Source organism: Paramormyrops kingsleyae, chromosome 13 (genome assembly GCF_048594095.1).
Source record: "Paramormyrops kingsleyae isolate MSU_618 chromosome 13, PKINGS_0.4, whole genome shotgun sequence".
Lineage (NCBI taxonomy): Eukaryota > Metazoa > Chordata > Actinopteri > Osteoglossiformes > Mormyridae > Paramormyrops > Paramormyrops kingsleyae.
Genome location: NC_132809.1, coordinates 31,957,863 through 31,979,994, shown reverse-complemented (window position 1 = coordinate 31,979,994; position 22,132 = coordinate 31,957,863). Strand labels below are relative to the sequence as shown.

General features: G+C 48.1%; 1 protein-coding gene across 4 annotated transcripts in view; it reads right to left on the bottom strand.

Moving 5' to 3' along the window:
- ccdc102a (coiled-coil domain containing 102A) overlaps window positions 1–19,282 on the bottom strand; it is a 65,548-nt gene extending 46,266 nt beyond the window's left edge. For 3 of the 4 annotated variants that reach the window (XM_023827250.2, XM_023827252.2, XM_023827253.2), the window contains exons 1-2: window positions 19,143–19,279; window positions 18,603–18,840 (exon numbers count right to left, since the gene is read on the bottom strand). The gene's annotated coding sequence lies outside the window, so the exon portion shown is untranslated. Of the gene's footprint in view, window positions 1–18,602; window positions 18,841–19,142 lie in introns of all 4 variants that reach the window. The other variant, XM_023827251.2, reaches the window with a different exon arrangement.
- Window positions 19,283–22,132: the final 2,850 nt, after the last annotated feature.

The following is a 22,132-nucleotide window of genomic DNA, read 5'->3' as shown; positions in this document are numbered from 1 at the left end:
TCAAGCACAATGGTGGAGGGTGATGATTTGAGTTTGTTTTGTAGCCACAGATCCAGGGCACCTTGTAGTCATTGAGTCGACCATGAACTCCTCTGTATACCAAAGTACGGTAGAGTCAAATGTGTCATCTGTCCGACAGCTAAAGCTTGGCCGAAATTGGGTCATGCAACACGACAATGATCCCAAGCACACCAGCAAATCTACAAGAGAATGGCTGAGAAATAAAATCACGGTGTTGCAATGGCCCAAAGTCCAGACCTCAACCCGACTGAAATGCTGTGGTAGGACCTTAAAGCTGTGCATAAACAAATGGCTGCAAACCTTAAATGAACTGAAGCAACATTGTAAGGAAGAGTGTCAGCCAAAATTCCTCCACAATGATGCGAGAAACTGATAAAGTCATACAGAAAACGGATTACTTCAAGTTATTGCTGCTAAATGTGGTTATAAAACCTACTGATTCATGGGATGTATTTTTCACAAATGGCTACTCCATTTTGGCTACATTTTTGTTAAATAACGACACGGTGGAAACTGTTTGGAGTTGTTTCACACCCGATGTTATATTTAAATAATTTTAGAACCTGGTAAGGACCAAATGACCTTTTTTATTATGTCCTGATATATAAAACCATATAACTGAAAGAGGGTGCATACTTTTTTCACATGACTGTACATACCTTTAATAGAGCCAAGACTAAATAATTTATCAAATAAAATTCCACAAACAAACAATCTTGTAGTATCTGTATATTAAAATGCATATTGCAGAGACACCATCCACCACAGACAGACAGTCCACCAGAGGTCTGGGACAGCTGATGCAGACAGAGACAGTCAATCGCAGGTCCGGTACGCTCGGCATAGAGAGAGCGACAGAGAGAGCCTGCCGCAGGTCCAGTACGCTCGGCATAGAGAGAGTGACAGAGAGAGCCTGCCGCAGGTCCGTTATACTTGGCATAGACCGAGAGAGTCTTCCGCAGGTCCGGTATACTTGGCATAGACCGAGAGAGTCTACCGCAGGTCCTGTATACTTGGCATAGGCCGAGAGAGTCTACCGCAGGTCCTGTATACTTGGCATAGGCCGAGAGAGTCTACCGCAGGTCCTGTATACTTGGCATAGGCCGAGAGAGTCTGCCGCAGGTCCGGTATACTTGGCATAGACCGAGAGAGTCTGCCGCAGGTCCGGTATACTTGGCATAGACCGAGAGAGTCTTCCGCAGGTCCGGTATACTTGGCATAGGCCGAGAGAGTCTTCCGCAGGTCCGGTATACTTGGCATAGGCCGAGAGAGTCTGCCGCAGGTCCTGTATACTTGGCATAGGCCGAGAGAGTCTGCCGCAGGTCCGGTATACTTGGCATAGACCGAGAGAGTCTGCCGCAGGTCCGATATACTTGGCATAGACCGAGAGAGTCTGCCGCAGGTCCGGTATACTCGGCATAGACCGAGAGAGTCTGCCGCAGGTCCGGTACACTTGGCAAGATCGAGAGAGTCTGCCGCAGGTCTGGTACACGACGCAGAGAGACCATCTGCTGTATTTCTCAGTAAGATTCCTGAGACAAATAGACATAAACATCCTCTCCACCTGCCCTCAAGAGACAGAGCTGCTCAAAGGTCACGGTCTCTCTTCTAGGCTCCACATCACACGAAAAGCTGCATCATATAGACCCAAAAGGGGGCTTGTCCCACAAGTGCGAATCCTCCCACCAGCAAATGAATCAGACAGGGAGGTTGGGACAGGAGATGACACTGTGGGGCAGTGTGCTAAAGTGTGGCTCGGCGACTTTGCAAAAGAGTGAGCTCAACAGCTTAGGACGGAAACTGTAAATAGTAATGTGTGGTTATGAGGGTTGGAAGTCTGTGCCCATATCTGGAAGGTCAAAGGAACTTATGAGCAAGGCCCTTAACCCCAAAAACTGCTCCAGGATAATTTGATGCTTGTTGCTCCTGTGCTCTAACTGCAAGCTTCACTCTTGTCTGTGTGTCTCATTTGTGAATGAAATGGGATATATGGAAACCAAAAGAATTATTATATGCTTGTACAAATGGCAAATAAAAGTATCACTATTATAGCAGCTGCAAGGAGCATAAACTGACTGAAGTTGGAGAGATTGGAGTGGTGAGTGCCCAGAAAGAGAACACATTCCCTGTTCGTCTGTAGAGCAACAAAGCAGAACGCCAGGCTCTACAGTAGGTGAAACGTGAAACGCTAAAACCTGATAACACAGGACCTCATTAAAACACATAGTGGTCTCCCCTGCTCTCACACATACACAGTAGTAAAGGGATTTCAGCAGCTAAAACCCAATTCTCTTTCCAACAAAAACAACCCCCTTTGTGGAGGGAAGAGGTTGAGTGTCTGAAATAGCCAGCAGGCTATTGGATACTCCCTCCTGCCCATCTGGATGTTAAGAGCGCCATTATTCATGAAGCAGAAAAACACGCTGAAAGCCTTAGACTGTAGGCTGTAAAATAACAGGTGCACGGCGGTAACAGGCTTCAGCTCAGGCACAGAGCAGAGATTTGCACCACGGGGGAAAAAAACGCATCAGCGGGGCAGAAGAGGAGAAGCGAATGAAGGAGCCAGGGAAATGGGCAGTGAGGGCGAGCGAGGACCAGCAGAGGAGACTGGAGAGGCAGGTCTGGAGGTGCCGGGGGCAATAAGTGGTATCTAACAATTGATCATTTTGGGTTATTAATAGTGCCTCACCTCCAGAACATAAATTCCCTGTTTTGCCCCCGCAGTAGGGGGCTGAATTTCTAGCCAGCACCCAGCATGTGCCCACACGCTGAGCCACTGTGATGGAGAGACAGCCTGGTGCCCTGGACCTGGTGCGCTCAAACGAGACAGAAGCACCTGTTCGGCAGAGAACTTTCATGGGAACGGCCGCAAGCATGTAACAGGCCCATCTCCGGGTTAACGGCATAGCTTCTTCTAATTTGACACGCAGTGTTCTCCGGAAGCCATGTGCAGATGTAACCCCGATTCAATCCAGAAGGCGGAGAGGACGTGTCATGGTGGCGTGCCTTTGTGACAGACCTCTTATAACCAAGCCAGCAGTCCAACACTCTCCCTGAGAGGTCATTGGAAAAACACAGAGGCCTAATTTAGCCCTGCATGCACTGTTTGAACCCTTTGTCCTCTTAATCCACTGTGCCTAAAACTGGCAGCCTTTATTAATATGTTAAGGGTTGTTTTAACCATACATTTGACAGCCTTCTTTCTGTATCTTTTTTTTTAATTCACAATTAGCCGTAGAAGTTCTCTGTTTTCTTGAGTGAACTGCATCCACAAACATACTTCATCCACTTTTCTTCCTGTGGTAAATCTAATTTTAAAATATCCGTTTTAGTGCGTTTCTTCACGATACAACCACTGTATCTTTCCTTTCGAATTATTTTCAGCCGCTGTGCAACCTAGCATGCAGAGTTAAAAACCAGCAAGTCAAAAAGCATTGGTTTGCTACTCCTGTCAGCAGGCTTAAAACATTTTAAAATAAAAATTACTTGAGAAACACCTTTAGATCGAGAGACATTATCTCACTGATCATTTTCACTGTGATAATAAATCCCACATGCTGCATTTTGTCAGAATCCTACAGAGAATTAAATGAACATACGCAGATTCCACAAGAGAGACATAATTAATTTACTGTGCAATAGCATGCAACTGATTAAAAGACCTCCAGTGGTCCCATGAGTGCTACGGATCAACAGCGAGGGCCCATGCCAGAGAGCCGGGCCCCGAACCGCCGCCACACAGAGAAACAGGAGATGACTGCAAAACATGTACTTGGGTGGGGTGGACCTTCCTGGCAAGCTACCCGCATGTCCACTAACTCCATGTGACAGACACAAAAGCCAAACCCCACAGCTGCATCTGTGGCTGATGTGGGAAAATGGTCCAAGCGCCAAACCCTGGGGTCACAATAACAGCCGGGGAAGGAGTGGATAGAGCCTAAAAGGAGGTGGACACGTGACAGAGGACTAAAATGAATCTGTGTGGAGAACAAAAAAAAGGGCAAAAGAAAAACTGTGTGCATTTGAAGTACAGGACCACATGCGTGACGATGAGGACCGAGACACGGGTCATATCCATTCGGTATAACCGGTCGCAGAAGAGGAGAACTCTGGAAAGCAGTGAGGTGGGGAGCACATGGGAGGAGATGCGGGTGGGGCAGAGGCAGACAAAAGAGTTCCATGACCTGAACAGATGGCACAGCGGAGGACTCCAAAGGCAGAATGGGGGAATCACACACACCCCGGTTATTTACTACTGGAGAGGCGGGTCGGGGCACTCGGCCCCGCTTCCCCGGTACGGGCCACCTGATTTATGGTACGACCCGACAAGTGGAACTTGGCAAACACGGTAACCCACATGGGGGGTGTCTGCATTTCCCTGGGCCCTATATGAGGACTTGCAGAATGACTGCAAGACACCACAGACCTCTTATCCAGCTTTTATGTAGCAGCATTCGTGTGTAAAAATGTAGTCAGTCAGTGAAAACAGACTAAATAAATAATAAAACAGAAATATGAGGAGGAGAGTTACAACCAGAAGAGGGAAACAAAAACACTCTCCACCCAGGAAGATAAATGAAATCTTAAAAAGAAAAAAAAAAAAATCATTCCAATCCCGTGAAGTCAAATTTCTTTAATAAAACATACAGTTTTCAGTGAGAACAGGTCACATGGGTGCCTGTGAAATCAGAAGAAATGTCCTCAGTGGGGTAAATAAACCGGAAACGAGTAAAATTGTTTGAAAAATGATTTCAGTCTACTGTCTGTTGAAGAGTGCAAAGAAGATTTAGATAAGCTGCCACAAACCCTCAGCTAAAATCAAAGGAGACAAAGGAGCGACAGCCTCCCCTCCCACACTCAGTACTAAATCGGTTACACACAATGGCTGAAGACAGAAAACTCACATCTTCTTGACACATGTTGAGCAATTAATGCCACAGTACACTTAGTACAACACGACAACGTTCCGCTACTGCTCATAAACAGTGACACAGGTCCACGCTGCCCTCAGACATACTGCTGCACTGCCAAGAAGCAGAAGGGTAGAAAGAAAGCAGGTGGATGAGGAGCCAGAAAACACCTCTCAGGAGGACTGGGACAAGTGCCAAGCCAGGTAGGGGGACGTCAGGAAGCCTGAGGCAGGAACACTTCCTGGGCCATCATTCCCAGGGTTAGTGCAACCCTGAGGTTCCTCTCCATTCACATAAGACTAGCAGACTCATTCCAACGTCAGTTACAGCTGCTTCCTTAGTTTAATGGTCATATCAACCCAGCTTTCTCTTTCACTTGACCACACAGATCTGTATTCACTGCAAAAAAATAGACAAAAGGCTTTTGTCATAATACCTGATAGTAAAAAAAAAAAAAAAAACGCTTCATGTCAGTCTGATTGTCTGAATGAAGGAAGGAAAAAAAAAAAGTAATTTGACACACTGACACATTCATCCATCTTCCAGCAGACGTACAGCAGAGGGCACTGTGCCATCCGTTGACCCACAGCGTCACGCCTCATCGGGATAAATGTCTGAAACGAGGCGTGTCCCATTCAGCAAGGAAGGCTCAAGTGATCATGTGCTATAAGCTCAACAAGCTCCCCAAAAAGAGGCATTGAGGTACGGAGACATTTATGTTTGGCCCATAGAAAAAAATCGGAGAAAAAAAAAATTAAAAATCATTTAATTATGGGGGTCCTCCAACACCTTGGGGCGGTCATAGTCTGTTCTGGTGGAACAAGCTGCCTGCACTTTTCTCTGCTGGCAGGTCAGAGAGACATGTGACCATGTGACCAAAGCTGACCTTCTACCCACATCCCTCCCAACGCTACATTTCTTGAGCACAAACTGTATGACAACTTGAAACCAACAAATGTGTCCTTTCAATGCCTCAGTACAAAACCTCAACATGAATGAAAGCTGTTATGAAGGTCAGTAATTCATGAGCTCAATGGTGAGGCCAGTTCTCTGCGAGACAGAGGCAGCCACGGAATGATAACAAAAAGGTGGCCTAGTTTCCATTCCCCAAGGTTTAAGAGACACCAGATGGACTCGTTCTCGCACATAAATCACCCAGCTAGCGGCTTGGAAAGGCGGCTCCCTGGACCGGGTTGGACGGCGCCAGCGGTCCGCGGTTCTCCTGTCGCGTGCCGCATCAGGGTCATTCGATTAACAGCCAACGTGGCCTGAAAGGCCATCCGGGTCACGGGCAAGACGACGACGTGAGCATGACATGCGAGCCTCCATTTTCCACAGAGAGAGAGAACACTCTCCACATTCGCACGTGGACATATGTCGGTCTAAAGCTGCCTTTCCAAATCCAGTCCACAGGGTCCCCAGACAGACCTCGTTTTTGCTTCTTCCCACATCCTGCAAAAAGGTCGACTGCCTGGGGGTCCCCAAAGACCGGATTGGCTACACTGGTCTAAAGACCTCAAACAGGAAAAGCTCGGTGGTCTCTCATATTCCCGTGTTTCTGTTTCTGCTCTGTGGGTGGAATAGATGGGATGGATTTGATTTTTAAGTATAGTTTAAACCCAAATCAGCACGGAACATCTGCCAGCAAGGAAATTCGAGCAAAAAACGATTAAGACCATCCACAGAGGAGTGGTAAGCAGAAAGTAGCTCAAATTCAATTCCAAGTCTTCACCAAACTTCTACTGTGAACTTTACATATGGTATCAACTTTGGGGGGGGGGCAGCAAAGTACCAGCAGCTAAAAGTTTCCAACCCTGTGATCCGAACCCTTCGTCTCATACACTCAGGCCAGAGCAAAGGACTGCAGCACAGAGGCCACCAAGGTAACCGGGGAGGGGGTGGGGGGGGTCCCTGGTTTCAAACCACATGAAGCATAGCATGGGAACTCACACGATCCACAGAAAGGAGGAAGAATCCCACAAACGGCTGTAAACAGGGTAAAACATCACTGCGGGACATCCGCCGTTTCCATGGCGCCTCCTACTTCCGCAGGGATCACGTTAGGGCTGACTCACTCTTCTGGCAGATTCTGAAGTCGGGCCTGTAACTTCACTGACAGTAACAGGAAGTGCTGGATGTTCCTTACTGGCTGATATAGGAGGTGACTTTACAGAAAAAGCTGCACCCATGACTGTATTCCTGTCCGGGGTGACAAACTCCCATCTTACATTATTCACAAGCCAGAGAAACATGCTTAAAACTACTCGAGAAGGTTTGTTTTTAAAAAAATAAATAAATAAAATGCTTTGCACCTTGGGGGGGATATTCTTAAAAGTTTTTTTCCATGCAGTTCTCCCGACAGCTAAACCTCTCACTCTCTCTCACTCTCTCTCACTCACTGGGACCACCACTACTACATCATCATCATCAAACTGGGAGAAGAAAGAATGCCAGACAATGGAGGAGAGGAACCAGAAGGAGGAAAAAAAGAAAAAACCTCAAATCCAAAGTTGACCACCCCCCCCCCCCCAACATTACAGAATACAAGGAAGAAACAAGGGACGATCACACACTGACAGGCAGTGGTATGTTTAACCCACTTCCCATTGGTTACTTTACTTGGTCACATGGGGTGAAAACAAATGTTGACTGACATTGCACAACAGTCCCTCCTGCCATGTTTCCACGCCTCATTCCACTTGCAGCTCTCCATTTTCTATGCTATACATATTATAAACTTCAGCCGCACACAAACACAGATGTGAAGAGGACCCCACACAGAGATTCAAATGAAAGCACCATCAGACTCATACGAGCGAAGAGGACCTGGGAGAAACTGCAGGCAGGCCTCGGAAACACACGATCAGCCCACAGCACTGGCAGGCAGGCCTGCATCAAGATGGTGTTCCAATTCATTTTGCCCAAAGACAAACAGCCTTTGTGTGCAGAGCCTCTAATTACCAGGCCAATTACTCGAGTTGTAGGGAAAAAAAAACGAGAAAAAAAGAGAGAGGCGTTGGCAAGGATAATAAAACTCCAGCCGCCTTGATTCCAAAAGGGCTGTTAATCTCGTAATGAAACGGCGAGGAAAACATCGTAAGCGTGCCGCCGTGACCTTGCGAGAAGAATTCCGATCCTTGGGCGGGGGAGGGTGTCGTATGCGGAAGGCAAGTCCATCTCCGTCTTGCCGGGAGCAGAGCACGGTGCCACACTGTCGCCGCTCATCATTTATTCAGCGGATAAGAAGCCGATCAGAGCAGAGGGGGTAACATTTCACAGCCTAACCTTGTCAGGTGAAAAAGCGCATTCAGCACCCCATCTGGCAAAATTTACTCTCTCTGCACATGAGCTCTTTCAAGACGACCCAAGAACACGCGAGGCAATCCGGACCTCGTATGTGGGAATAAGTGTGTACGAGGAAAGATTAACTATCCGTTACCAGGCTGGAAACTTTCCACCGGGTGTCTCTCGGCAGCGGGAGCAGCCCGGGTTCGGTTGCCGTGTCGACAAACGAGCGAGCTGGGTGGTCGTCAAGGACGCAACAGCAGTGTCTGTCGCCGAGCCCGTGGTGAGGTCACCCTCAGCGTGCTGTCACTTTTCCAATGAACTCTGGAAGCCGTCCGCACACAGCGTGACACAACCCATCATCTCAGCGTTTATCCCAGTTATACTGAGGACATCAGCAGCAGGACCGGAATTCTTTGGCAACCATGACACAGATGCTTAAGAGCTAAGAGCTGTCAAAAGCAGTGGAGCAGACTGATGATTATATCTCGACTGATCCCCACTTTCTCCATGCATGCAGTGTTACAGGTCAGCTCAAACCTCTTACGAGGAAGAGGGAAAAAAAACGGCCATCATCTGTGCTACCAGAAAGCATGTGGAATGAGTTTCTCAACTATATTTAAATGTCTTTAACCACAGTCCCTCTAGACATGCGAAAAGTCATTAGTACAAGTTGCTCTCCCTGAACGATCACTGTATACTTATTTGGTGTGGATAAACAAATTGAGGGCTGACAGTGTTTAATGGCCCCTCTACTGAAACGCATACAGGGTATCACTGCTCAGGAGGATGATATAGTTGTAAAACTGCAGATCAGTTGGGCACATGTTGATGATTATAAGAAAGGGATAGATGACACGTTCCCCTACCCACAGCCCTGAAGAACGGAAACAAACGGCCCCTTAGATCTTTGACGCCTGCAGTGAACCATGCAGGGGTTCCATCTCCACGGCGTGGTTCCACACGATGGGGAAAATCAACACACAAATCCCGTCTGGCAGGCAGATTACCCTGCTGTCAAGGCCTGAACCCCATCTGCTGCCCCCGCTGGAATGAAGTCCACACACAGGTCACATCGCCCACCCCCAAAGGCTACAAGCTTCCAGCTGACGATAAACCCTCCATTCTCTGGATCTCATACCAAAGGGGGTCCCAAGCGGGGCTTTGACACCTTTACGACATTCTCAGGCTCCCTGCTCCAACAGAGCTGCAGGTTCAGGGTGGCCTTCATCTCCGCGGCCTCAGGCATTCGCGAGCTTTCCCTTTTTTTAAGGGCATATAGATCCCCCAGTCACCCACATCCTGCCCGAGGGGGGGGGGGGGGGGGCACACTAGACCGTGGGAGATTCTGCCTGATTTTATTGGAGAATCCGTAGCTAGAAGGGAGGGCCTCCTTCCTACAGCTGACGGAGATTAGAAACCATTAACCAAACATTACAAGTGGTGGACGATCACGGTGCTGCAAAAGTAATTGAGCATTAAAGCATCAGACTCCTGCTGCTAATGGACTGGCGGGGGGTGAGTGCCGCCCCCCCGAGAGCCAAGCCTATAGATTAAAAAAATTTAAAAAAAAAACTTTTTAGAAAGCCTCAGTCTGACCCATCCCACTCCCAGATACGGAGCAGAGAGGCCATGCATAATACAAAAATCGGAAAACGATAGGGATCAACAGACAAACAGCCAAACGTCAACTTTGTTCTCATCCAACAATGTGGCTACGGAGACGTCAAAGACCAACCCCAGTACGGTTACACACAACTAAATGAAACCAACCAGGCACCCCCTGCCTTCCCCCCCCCCATATACAAGGACAATTTTAGAGGAGGACGGTAATAAAATGTAAGCGTCCATGTTTTTACAAACGTACATCATGCAGACGGTCCCATCTGGCCAAGACGACATTCCAACACACTGGCGGGGCAGAGTGGAGGACAGCGTTGGAGGACAGCGTGGGAGGGCTGCTGAGGAGGACAACGTGGGAGGGCTGCTGAGGAGGACAGCGTTGGAGGACAGCGTTTGAGGACAGCGTTGGAGGGCTGCTGAGGAGGACAGCGTGGGAGGACAGCGTTGGAGGACAGCGTTGGAGGACAGCGTTGGAGGACAGCGTGGGAGGACAGCGTGGGAGGACAGCGTGGGAGGGCTGCTGAGGAGGACAGCGTTGGAGGACAGCGTTGGAGGGCTGCTGAGGAGGACAGCGTTGGAGGGCTGCTGAGGAGGACAGCGTGGGAGGACAGCGTTGGAGGACAGCGTGGGAGGACAGCGTTGGAGGACAGCGTGGGAGGACAGCGTGGGAGGACAGCGTGGGAGGACAGCGTTGGAGGACTGCTGAGGAGGACAGCGTGGGAGGACAGCGTGGGAGGACAGCGTTGGAGGGCTGCTGAGGAGGACAGCGTGGGAGGACAGCGTGGGAGGACTGCTGAGGAGGACAGCGTGGGAGGACAGCGTGGGAGGACAGCGTGGGAGGACAGCGTGGGAGGACAGCGTGGGAGGGCTGCTGAGGAGGACAGCATTGGAGGACAGCTGAGGAGGACAGCGTTGGAGGACAGCTGAGGAGGACAGCGTGGGAGGACAGCGTGGGAGGACAGCGTTGGAGGGCTGCTGGGGAGGACAGCGTTGGAGGACAGCGTTGGAGGACAGCGTTGGAGGGCTGCTGAGGAGGACAGCGTTGGAGGACAGCGTTGGAGGACAGCGTTGGAGGACAGCGTGGGAGGACAGCGTGGGAGGACAGCGTTGGAGGACAGCGTGGGAGGACAGCGTGGGAGGGCTGCTGAGGAGGACAGCGTGGGAGGGCTGCTGAGGAGGACAGCGGAGGAGGACAGCGTTGGAGGGCTGCTGAGGAGGACAGCGTTGGAGGGCTGCTGAGGAGGACAGCGTGGGAGGACAGCGTGGAGGACTGCATACCTCCCACTCTGCTGTTTTTCCAGACTCAGCTCAAGCCTGGCTAGACAAAGACACGGGGCCTGAATTCATATTGCTTGCGAGCTTTCCCACATCTGCGGCTAATTAACCAATTTAAATAAGCATCTTTTTAATCTGGCTCTGCTCGAGGAGCAGAGAATGAAAGACAACCAGAGGACCCCACATAACCCTCAATTACCCCATTTTTAATAACGACACTATCCTTCACAGTTTCGTTTCTCGGAGGCCACTTAAAACTTTTATGGACTGAGTATCAACTAGGTAAACCTACAATTAAACACCAGCAGCTCTCAGACATACTGGGTATATTTATTGCCTTATCTTAATTACTTTTAGTCAACAGGCCCTGAAAATGATTTAATATACAGCAGTATCCAATAAATCCCCCCTTTGCCACCAATCTTTACACAGAAAGATGTAACGATTCGCCCACAGCCCAGCAGTAGGGACACGCGGGCGGGCGGGCAGGGGACACGCGGGCGGGCTTGGCGGGGGACACGCGGCGTGCCGTTCCCTAGCTGCCGCCAGTACCCTTTAATAACCAGACCCCCACCCTCAATGCAAAAGGCTTATTGCGTACAAGCTGAGGAGCCCCACCAGTGCCAACAGTCACTACTTGCATTGCATTCACCGCATTCTTTCTCCACCCCCAGCTGCACTCCCCTCTAGGGGAGTTTTTCGCCACTATGATACTCGCTCGGGGGAAAAGGGGAGGGGGGGGCAAAAAAAATCCGAGCCTTTTCCGGCCCCATTACCGGATGTGCCGCAGTTCCTACGCTGCCATTTCAGCCCCCCAAGGATCCAGTGACCCCTAAAGACGGAGCCCCGATAAGCCTCCTGTATGTTCTTGCATACAAACTAGTCCAGCATTCAGATACTGTCAGACTATCAGATCATAACTACTGTCCCAATTTAACAGATATATATTGCCAGCATTTTTTATAAACCCAGTTTTAATACATTGTTTTGTTTTTTTTCCCCAGAATCATGGGTAAAATCCCACTGAAAATCTCCTTTAATGTAAAGACACACACCAGTTAAACATAAATGCCTCAAAGGAACACACCTTAAGAAAATAAAGGATTGGTATGCAAGAAGTAAAGGACACACACCACTAAGCTAAAATAAGAAAAAGACGCAAGGCAAAAATTTCAATCTACCTGCTGCAAGTTACTGGTGTTGAGGTGGATGCGACATTAAGTGTTCTGACTAGTCTGCGGCTTTTAGGGCCAGAACACACACACACACACACACACACACACACACACACACACACACACACACACACACACACACACACACACACACACACACACACACACACACACACACACAGTAACCCAGAGTCAAAAGTAACCACTGCTTTGTGGCCGCATAGGAACAGTCCAGCAAAAATGCAAACTTAAAGCTTCGGCGAAGTTCTGTGTTCCTTCTGTGTTCACTGCTGCTGATGAACCCCGAAGATACATAAAGATACAACAAAAACAGGCATTTTCACAGCTTATTCGTGATTCTATACTTCACTATACTATATGACCAGCGAAATGCAAAGGAATAAAAAATTCAGAGAATTAGCCAAGCCAAGCATTTTCCCCCCCGAACACCCACTTAGAATCCCCAGCAAACAACATGGACACACCACAGCTGGTGCAGATTAATCCAGACAGCGAGGTCAAACACAAGCTCCAGCTCAGACCCGAGTCAGGAATGTTCGTCGACGATCGCGGACCCCGCTGCTCGCATTCTGCACTGCAGTCACACAGGCCCTCGATTATAAGAATATTTCACGTGTACCGTGGTTGTGGAAAGGTCACTTTAAAGGAGTCACCACATAAAAAGTGACAGGTTATCAACTAAAAGAGTGGCAAGTGACCAAGGGGAAGGCTTCTAGGACGACATCAAGCCCATTCCCAAGGGAAAAGCCCCCCAACCCCAACTGTCAGGAAGGTGCCCATATTAGGAATAGATAGTGATACTTTAATTTACCCCTGTGGGGTAACTGGGTACTTTTTGCCATCCCAGCTCTACTTGACTCACAGCGCAACTGGGGTTAAGGGCTTTGATCAAGGCTACAACATAGCCAGCAGAGTAATGCCTGCAGGATCTGAACCAGTGACCCTCTAATCACAGGTACAGTGGGGCCACCTGCTTCAATCTAAAACAAATAAATAAAATAAACTGAATGGACGGCTTGTCTCCATATTGACTATGCTGACTGCCAAACCCAAAATAGGTCTTTACAAGCTCAGGCAGCTTTTCACCCACACAGCCGTATATCCCCAGTACTGCCCATGAGACAAATTTATAGCAAAACAGAGACAAAACACAGGACTGACGATGGAATTCCCCAGAAAGATTAGCAAAACTTGCTTCCATGAACTTAGTGTATTAAATATTTACTTTCCGGTAGTCACAGGCCAACTGTCACTTCAGATTAACTTAAAAAAGATCCATATGAACAAATGAGTTGTTCCATACAGCACATAAAACCAGTCACAATGTTTGGGATGATCAAAACCTTTGGCAATGTCTTCACCTTGACCAAAACACAAGCCCGTCAAGCTGGAACTCAAACCGGGTAGGCGAACTACAACCAGACACGCAGATGAAATATCAAGACACAAAGAGAAAATATGAGGGAATTAGATACAGAAAGTGGAAGGCAGATGCAAGGAGAGACCAGGAGATGAAACTTGCGGTTAAACGCTTTGAACAACCAGTAGTAATAACCTAGGGAAAGAAAGTTAGTTCCAGCAGAACCACATCCATTTAACAGCATGCTCTGTGGCAGGGTCTTTCAACTCTGGACCTCGATTCCAAATCCAGGCCGTGTTTTCAGTTCTCCCAGGTAGTTGTTTAATAATTACTGGATTCTGATTGGTCAGAGGCTTCACACCTGACTGACAGGTAAAGGAAGGCTGGAAAACCAGCAGTGCTCGGACCTTGAGGACCGTGAGTTGAATAACCCTGCTCTATGGGCAAACATGTCAACAGGAAATCCATTAACTGCCTGCTTTTATTTTTTTTTATGAAATATTTAGATTCTTTACAGGCTGTACAAAGGCAATATAAAAACCCACATCTCAGCCTCTGCACGCCCGAGACGGACACGTAGCCAACAGATGGAAGCAGATGGGTGGTAATTCGCCCGGTCTACCGAAAACACGGCGTCGCCATAGTAACCACACAAGAGTCTCTCACCATAATGAATCAGAAAGAAAATGGAAAGGAGGCTGGAATCGACGTCGCATCTGCCAGCCAGGTGCCAAAGAAACAGAGGCATCCATTTTATCTGGAGAGGGTCACCAAGCGTGGCTTTCAAAAATAGCCGGTCACCCGTTGGGACGCTCCTTACCTACCGTCGCCAGAATGGAAAGCAGAAGACGCCGACATGGGAGCTCATTCATCTTAACAACTGCACATCCAGTCAGACATCTTGGAGACCTAACAGACCATAATATTCACAGATACTGTATAGATATATGGTGCTTACATGTGAAATATAAAACTACCGGCTTTGGCAAAGGCTACTGTATGGCGCATACACACACACACACACACACACACACCATTTCCTTTATATCCAACACGGAATGTACATTTATCAGACATTAAAACTGAACTTTAAATGATTCAATTTCATACAAATACCCATTGTGTTAGGATAGATTAACAACAATGTTTATGCAACCTGCATACCTGTAAAGGCTGCTTTTCATCACAGAATATGAAGTCCAAAAGCAAAAAAGCATAACGGACAGGAATCAATTTAACAAATACTATAGTAAAGAACCAGCGAATCAATATCTAACCGCTGCAGCCTGGAGCATATCCCAGTCAGGATGGTGTTCAAAGCTGGGGTAAACCCTGGGCGGGGCAGAAACCCTGGGCGGGGCAGAAACCCTGGGCGGGGCAGAAACCCTGGGCGGGGCATATGCACTCAGCTCCAGACAACTGTACACTAAAGGTCATTTATAATGTCAGCTAGCCAAACTACATGTGTTCATTTTAAAAGGACCCAGAGAAAACCCACGTGAGATAATGACAACATGCACACATTCCCAACTCAGGAGGTGTGAGACAGTGCCACCCACAGAGCCACTCCCCTTGCAGAAAGCACCTTCCTAGCAAGTAAAAATCTTACATGAAGGTTTTGTAATAAAATTTAAGTACAGACACAATTCCAAAAAGCAGGCGGTTCATCTCGCAGGCGCAATGAATCTTTAAAAACATCATCCAGCCTCAGGTGATGGTGAGAAAGCTGCAGAGCTTCTAATAGGTCGTGAGACTGATGAGGATTTATCAGAAGAGTTTTCCCCAGTCTTCCCGGCAGATGGAGACAAGGCCAACGTGACACACACGTAAATACAAAAATTATGGAACAATAAACAAACGCGGGACACTTTGGAAATGAATCTAAATCAAGCAAATAAGCTTTGGCACCGAAGTCAGCACTGAGGTCTGGGATAGGAGGGGGCAGAGGAAGGATAAACTGCTGAGAATGAGGAACAGGACGGGAAAAAAGACAAAAATCGATGCAGCTAATCTCAGCCAGCCGCACCCCTCCATCAACCCCAAACATGATGCTATACTGTAGTAATAAAACAAAAAAAACGTTCAATATGCGTCTGCCAGAATCCACTAACACATGCCACACGTACCTAAACTTTCTCGATTGTATCGAAAACACACAGAGCGTTACCCATTACAACAGCTGAATATTTTACTTAAGAAGTTCAGCTCAGTACCCTTGCACTTCACATTGGGCGTCTTGCAAAAAGACTGCCGTCCACTATAAGCCACCAAATATCAGGTGTGGCTCGTTGCATTGGGAAACATTTCAGTATCACTGCCTACAAACTACTCCAAAAAAAATCTAATGAATGAAATCAGTGCCATAAACAGTATGAACTTAGAAGATGCGCTTGATATCAAATATCAGCAAATGGCCAGATATGACAAAATCCCGCCCAGCCCGTAAGACAAAGTGTGACATGATGCACGACAACAGCAGCAAAACCGCCGAGAAAGGCGGGTCCAGGAGAAGCAGCAGGAAGCGGCAGCATCTGTCACCGAGGCGCGGCCCGAAACAGGAGCGCCGCGGCCCAGCGAAGGGGAACACGGCGGAGAATGAGCGCTGCGACTCCCATATGTGGGAAACGTTACAAAATTAGAAAATACAACACAGTGATCCCTTTGTGGCTCAGTATATCGTACGCTGCACCAGAAACTGCTGTTTATATGTGTGCCAGACTCCCAGGATGCGGCCTTGCCTGACATTATAAAGGATTTACTGTGTAACAGTTTGGTTCTTTGGCTGCTATTCTGGGAGCGGAAAATGGGGAGGCAGCAACTTGAATTTGTACGCCCTCCCATTAAATCTTCTTTGTTTGCGAAGGCTATAGTTTTACAACTGCGCGTAAAAACGGAGTGAAACGGAGGATGCGGCCGGCACGGTCATCACCCACGCCGTCAGAAGGCGCCGTCTGCCGGACAGACCGCACTCAGCGCGGTCATCACCCACGCCGACAGAAGGCGCCGTCTGCCGGACAGACCGCACTCAGCGCGGTCATCACCCACGCCGTCAGAAGGCGCCGTCTGCCGGACAGACCGCACTCAGTGCGGTCATCACCCACGCCGACAGAAGGCGCCGTCTGCCGGACAGACCGCACTCAGCGCGGTCATCACCCACGCCGTCAGAAGGCGCCGTCTGCCAGACAGACCGCACTCAGCGCGGTCATCACCCACGCCGTCAGAAGGCGCCGTCTGCCGGAGAGACCGCACTCAGCGCGGTCATCACCCACGCCGACAGAAGGCGCCGTCTGCCGGACAGACCGCACTCAGCGCGGTCATCACCCACGCCGACAGAAGGCGCCGTCTGCCGGACAGACCGCACTCAGCGCGGTCATCACCCACGCCGTCAGAAGGCGCCGTCTGCCGGACAGACCGCACTCAGCGCGGTCATCACCCACGCCGACAGAAGGCGCCGTCTGCCGGACAGACCGCACTCAGCGCGGTCATCACCCACGCCGTCAGAAGGCGCCGTCTGCTGGACAGACCGCACTCAGCGCGGTCATCACCCACGCCGACAGAAGGCGCCGTCTGCCGGACAGACCGCACTCAGCGCGGTCATCACCCACGCCGTCAGAAGGCGCCGTCTGCCGGACAGACCGCACTCAGCGCGGTCATCACCCACGCCGTCAGAAGGCGCCGTCTGCCGGACAGACCGCACTCAGCACGGTCATCACCCACGCCGACAGAAGGCGCCGTCTGCCGGACTGACCGCACTGAGCACGGTCATCACCCACGCCGTCAGAAGGCGCCGTCTGCCGGACAGACCGCACTCAGCGCGGTCATCACCCACGCCGTCAGAAGGCGCCGTCTGCCGGACAGACCGCACTCAGCATGTCAGGTGATTTTTGTGGAGTTTCTAAGGTCCAAAAAAAACATAGAAAACATTATCCTGCAGAGCAACTACAGCTGCTAGAGGCCAGGTTTTGAACAGAAAATAACAATCAGGAAAGTCTCAGTGCACAAAAACTTAAAAATAAATGCAAAATATTTAATCTTTCAAAGTCTTTAAAATATTAAAACACCACATGATATGAATCCAACTTGTCAAGTTTTATCCCATCATTGCACCACCCTCGTGGCCTCATGTGCATTTTGGGTTGATTAATGGCTCCAACACCAAAGTGGAGAGTAAATCTTAAGCGTAATTAATAACTCCGTATTTCTCTATGTCCTGCAGACGCAGACACTCAGCTGACATTTAAACTGGAGCAAAGAACTAACTTCACGGGTGCCTCACGTTCCCCCGAAATCTCATTGGCTGGTTTAACACATATTCCTCGCAGCGATGTTTTTCATTGGCTAGCGCGATGGCCGGAGCAGATTTATTTTAAAGTTTATTAAAACAAAAGGGTACTTACTACCCCGAGAACGGGGCAGCCGGAGCCCGATACCATTTGCTGGCCCGGAGTCATAAACCTGCGGCCCCGAAACAGCATCACCTTTTGAGCACGCCTTACGAATAGCCAGGCGGCTCCCTGCGCTCAGACCCCATCGAAAAGCCTCTCATCGGAGGGCTGAGGTGCGCTAGGAGAGCGCCCGCCTGGCTAGCCTGCTAGCTCAGCAGCTAACCGAGCGGGGACGGTGCGAGGAGGGATTCCGACACATTACAGGCTGACGGGGTTACAGGCGGCGGAGCAGCCCGCTATAGCCAGCCCACACCTATAAGAGAGACAGAAAGGGCCGCCGCGTCTCTATAATGATCGCAATCAGCTCTCAGGCTACCTAATAACCGTTTGGAGCCACTAACACACAATGGCAGTAACCCAGTATCGATCTTGAGTTGTGCGGTACCGTGCGCCGATGGCCAGCTAAGCAGCCGCCCCCAGCCGCACATTATTAACTCGACCCACCCAACGCCTTCCCCCGTTAAAAGGAACGTGGAAATGCACTGACCTTATTAGCGCTCGATTCGGCAGAAAGACCTTGTCGACTGCTGGCACTAGTGTGTGATATCCTGCTATATCCTTCTTTTATTTCGAGTCCGTCCCTTCCTCCAGAAAACCCCACCGACCGTGGAAGTGCGGCGGAAGGGGGGTGGGACTCGCGATGAAGGCGGGATTTGAAAAGGCTCCAGGCGGGGTGGCAGGTTCAGGAGTCTCCTTGACGCCTAGGATGTAGCGAGACGCCAAAACTAATAACAATAAGGTGACCTAATATTAATAACCAAAGCTTGTTATCGATAATCAATAATCTGCTTGATCTATATGATTATCGCTTTGAATGTGAAACTGCGAATATATCTTTTTAATTCCAGTGATTAACAGTTTGTCTCTGTTACCTGTTCAATGAAAAATTAGTAGACAGTGTGATTTTCGATAAATATTACAATATATATTAAGCAAAAAAAAACAAAAATGATAGCCAAATACAAATTATTTACGAACAGAGTCCGTCAAATAAATTGGTGGAGTGTTCTGCCGACAAATCAATTACCTTTGCTCAATATAATCTCTATGGAATCCAAAATACTTCCATCCAGCGGAAGGTGAAGGCGAATGCTGTCTATGAGTGAGTCCAACAGCAAGGACGAAAATTATTATGATCGGTAGTGTTGAGAAACGTAATCCAATAAAGACAGAAATGGAAAGTTCAGCTTTTGTTTCAACCAACCAGTTGAGCGTAAAGAGTCACAGTCACAGAGTACTCAACTGGGTGGTTGAAACAAAACCTTGGTCTGGATTTTTATTTTCTGGACCTGAACTCTTTTGTGAGTAATTTCCACAACACTGATGATTGGCTTAGAAAGGACATGCAGAGATCATGCAAACGCAGCAGAGGTAAACTTTACGAAACTTATTGATGATCTCAGATAGGCGTTGGGCGGTATTTCGGTAACAGGGTATACAGCTAGCAGTATGGTGAGTGTATTTTAGATCCCCTGAGACCACTGAATTTTATCACTAAGATTTAAAAATTGCTTTTGAAAATACTGTGTGCTGTGGTGCAATGTGTGGATAGTATGATGGTATGAAAAATTAGGTACTGCCCAGGCTTAATTTCAACCCGGCTGACTATGGCGGTCTTTGCCATGTGACCGTTGCATGCACATCGATATCAACATCGCACATCGTACAGGTCTACGTGCATGTCTCAGTATGACATTTTTGAGTTTTTGGCTGTTTGCCTGATGCTGCAATTTTGATGGAAAAATGGTGGCTCGGGAACAAAAAGTCTAAATTTAGACAATGACAATGTAAACATTGCCACATGTTGTGACATAAAACTGACGAACTCTAGGGCAGGAGTTAGGAGAACCAAAGGGTTTTTTTTATTGGGGTCAAAAACAGGAGCAAAGGAAATAAACAGTATCACAAGGGGTCAAAACAAAACGGCTAGCAGAGGAAGAGCACAGGCAACAAAAGGATTGATTTCAATGACCGAACTGGGGCTGACAAGACAAACAGGTGTTTAAGTACCGTAGCACCAAATAGACTAAAAGCATTGCAGTGGCAGCAAAGAAACAACACAAGATGGTTTTACACAAAGTTGCTCTATAATTACAGTCCTTAAAATGACGGCACACAAGCAGAAAGAACACAGATACACCATGAATGGCTGGGAAAGGCGAGGAGGTTACATGGCAAGGATCAAGCATAAACACACATAATTGTACACGGAACAGTCGGGTATACACTAGCACTTACGACAACGATTACACACAGGAGCTATTTACAACAGCCTGCCAGGATATGCAAATGTGATTCCACATCCACCAGCGCTACAATAGAAAGACTAACGAGGAGTAACAAGCAACAGGCGTGGCTACACAGGGTAACGTCAGGGAGGGACTGCCGGACATAATGGGCAGGACATTACAGCACAAATTTAGCCTATTGTTTTAAACACTGTAGCTAGCTTGGTAACAGGCGGTGTTTCAAAGTGAGAATGGAACTGTTAAAAATTTAACAAACCAAGAAATGCTTGGTGCAATGTCAAGTTTGTGATTTTTCTTATGCTGAAATTGAAAAAAAAGAAAATAGCTGAGCATTGAAATAAGCTACCAATGTGTCCTTAACTCACATAACTGATCCAAGACCTCAACATCATATTATTTTGTCTGCATGTTTTCTGTTCCTGTTTGTTTTGGATTGTATTCTTAGCTAAGTGGTATAACTATATTTACTTTCAGTGATTATAATTACTTGTCACAAGCTTGGTAAACTTTGTTTTTGTGTTTGTACTGTACAATTACTTTATTATGAATTGTCCCATGAAATAAATAAATTACAATGTTTCAGGGCTTTAGACATGCTATGAATCCATTTCAATGACTTTGACAGCTGGCCATTTTCCATTCCATAATATATATGAGTTTTCAAAGCCTTATTAGTGATTGATGTGGAACATAAGATGTTCCAAGTTGTTGTAGATTCATCCACGTTGGCTGGTGTAAAACCCAGATGCATCTACATCAGAGTAGTAACAAAAACAGTATAATACGATGAGCTTGTCTTTCAAGGTTTATTCTTTCATTTAAATATAAGGGGGAAGTGATGCAGCTACTGAGTTTAACCACGCTGGACATGGACAGCTCTAACGGAGCAGACAAACGAGTGCCAAAGCATCTCCTTGGAAATCCCAAGCCAGCAGCGCCCCCCTCCCTCCCCGACCCCCCTTAGTGTTTGAGGCCCCGCCCCTCATTGCTGGCAGTCGTGAACCAGGGACCCCAGGGCGGTTTGGGGGGGGGGGGTAAGGCTGGGGGTGGGGGCGGTAATTAGAAACAGAGGGAGTACACTGGAGCCAAGTCAGAAATAAGATATAGGCTGTTTTTTTGTCATTTTTGGTAGCAAGCATGCATGATTCTCTCTATCACAAGGGCCTTCCGGGCATTAGCCGTGTCTTGATGGGTTTGACAGGTGTGAGCTGGAAGCTCTGCAGTGATGTTCAGCGGCTTATCTGCCGGGCCGCACCGGGTGAGATACAGCCACCAAGCCGTTCGTGATGCATGACTGCCTTCTTGTGGCACTTCTGCAAAAAAGTCCAGGCCTCAGGTTTGCTTCTGGGAAAGCATAGTGTGTCCCCAGTAGCATTTCTGCTGTGGATTCGTTGCCACAGATGGAAAAATTAAAATGAACAATGAAAGACATAGGACGGACCAGTTTAACACTCAAAGATCGGTTACACAAAACCCTTAAATAAATCCCTCAGCTAACTCTAAGTGTCATACTTAAGGGGAAAACTTATGGTGTTTTGCGCAGTCAAATCTAAAGTGCAGAATCAAGGTGTTCATCATTGGGTCCATTGGGTTCTTCCAGTCCAGGACTACTCTTCTCGGGATGCGTTCATTTACTCCGGCTATCGTCATAAAACTCGGCCATTTAATGGTAAAGATACAGTCAGAGGAACCTTAGGTTGTTTTCCTTACTTTGGTTTCTAAGGTCTTCTGTGGAACTGTTTAATGCACTTTTAGGAATTCGCTACAT